A 2449-nucleotide genomic window follows, 5' to 3' on the forward strand; every position below is an offset into this window, starting at 1 on the left:
GGCCACATTGACAAGCAAGAATAATAATGAAATCCAGTCCAAACCTTGGATCCGTTTTCTTAACAACGCTGGGGTTGTAGCTACAGCATATGGATTGCAGCAATTTGAAGTGGTGGCCTACCACCACCATATCCACCTTCTCAGGGGCAATTAGGGATGGTTAATAAATACTGGTCCAGCCAATGACACATATAGCCCATGAAAGAAAATAAAATGCTTCCAGACATTTCTGAAACGTCGCACAAGACTGAATTGTAACATGTGGGCATAACTCATCACAAAACTCCTGTTCTCTAGCCGGTTATGCGTTCACCGTTTTCAATTTGTATACTTACGCGTGTAATTTTGATTTCTTGTGCTGCTAACCACAGAATCATAAAATCATACAGAACAGAAAAGGCCCTTCAAACTATTGAATCTACACCAACAAAATGACTTTAAACCCCCCTATACTGGTCCCACTTTCCAGCACTTGGCCCATAGTCTTGAATGTTATGATAGTTCAAGTGCTTATTCAAGTCCTTTTTAAAGGTTGTGAGGTTTCCTGCCTCAGCTACCCTCCTGGGCACTGCATTCCAGATTGCTAACACCTCTGGGCGGCAAGTCCTTTCCTCAAATCCCCCCTAACCTCCTGTTCTTTACCTTAAAATTATGCCCCCTCATTAGTGACCCTTCAATTAAGGGGATCAGCTGCTTTCTATCCACCCTGTCCAAGCCCCTCATAATCTTGTACATTTCTATCAGGGGGGTGTCTTCTGAGCATTTTTTGGTTTAAAGAAAACAAGCTTGTGCAGCCTCTCTTCATTGCTAAACACTCCATCCTGGGCAACATCCTGGTGAATCTCCTCTGCACCCCTTCTAGTGCAATCATATCCTTCCTTTAGTGCAGTGGCCAGAACTGCACATAGTACTCCAGCTGTGGCCTAACCAAAGTTTTTATACTGGTCTCAAGAAATTACAGAACCACAGGGCAACTACAGATAAATTCTTTTTACTTTGATCATCTAGAGAAACTCTACTACCCCCTATTTTGTCATCCAATTGCTCTTATAAATAATGCATTATTTTTCTGTTGCTGCTTGTTCACTGAATAAGTTTCTTCTGCCGCTGATGTTACCACACTGCTATTTGGAAAGTTGGAAATTTTTACTATCTCATTGACAGGAAGAGAAAAGAGTTCCTCCATCATTGGTTTGACTTTGTGGTTTGATAGAGTCGCAAACATCATCTTCTGTCAATGAGGTAGTGATCTTTCTAAAGCTACCAACCTCACAAAGCTCAAAAAGGCTAAAATAATAGTAGGTACAGAATTCGGGAAGAGGGACTGTGAGGTACTTCAGCTGATTGACACAGGCAGTGAAGATGTTTTGGCAGGTTTAAAGGTGGACAAATCCCCAGGTCTGGATGAGTTCTATCCTAGGCTGCCGTGGGACACAAGCGAGGAAATTACAGGGGCTCTGACTCAAATTTTTAATTCCTCTCTGGCTACAGTGGAGGTGCCAGAGAACTGGAGAGCTGCTAATGTGAATTTTCAAGAATCGTAGTCGGATAAATTCAGAGATTTACAGACCAGTTAATCTCACATCAGTGGTAGGGGAAACTATTGGAGAAAATTCTGAAGGAGATGATTAATCTCCACTTGGAGAGGCAAGGTTTGCTCAGCAATAGTCAGCATGGTTTTGTCAGAAGGAGGTCATGCCAAATAAATTTGATAGAATTTTTCAAGGAGCTGAGCATGTGTGTAGATGAGGATAGTGCAGCTGATGTTGTTTATATGGATTTCAGCGAAGGCTTTGATAAGGTTCCATCTGGAAGACTGATAAAGAAGGTAAAAGCACATGGGATCCAGAGTAACTTGGTAAGTTGGAAACAAAATTGGCTTAGTGGTAGGAAACAGAGGATGGTAGTAAAAAGCTGTTTGTATGACTGGAATCAGTGCTGCGTCCCTCATTATTCATGATGTTTATTAACAATAGAGAAAAAAAAGATGAAGAGCATGATAAGTAAGTTTGAGTTTGACAAGGGGATTGACTGGATGGTTGACAGTGAGGAAGAAGTTCTCAGGCTACAGGAGCATGTAGATGGATTGGCCAAATGGGCAGACCAGTGGCAGATGGAATTTAAAAATGGTGAATGTGACATGATGCACTTTGGAAAAAGTAACAAGATTAGTCAGGACTCAATTCACGGCAGGGCATCAGGTAGCTCAGAGGAACAGAAGAATCTTGAGGTGCTTGTTCACAGATCCCTGAAGGAAGCAGGAAAGGACAATAGGGTGATTAAGAAGGCATATAGGACATGCCTTAGAGATAGTAGGAACTGCAGATGCTGGAGAATCTGAGATAACAAGGTGTAGAGCTGGATGAACACAGCAGGCCAAGCAGCATCAGAGGAGCAGGAAGGCTGACGTTTCGGGACTGGACCCTTCTTCAGAAATGGGGGAGGGGAA

This window comes from Rhincodon typus, chromosome 25 (assembly GCF_021869965.1).
Source record: "Rhincodon typus isolate 14 chromosome 25, sRhiTyp1.1, whole genome shotgun sequence".
Classification (NCBI taxonomy): Eukaryota; Metazoa; Chordata; class Chondrichthyes; order Orectolobiformes; family Rhincodontidae; genus Rhincodon; species Rhincodon typus.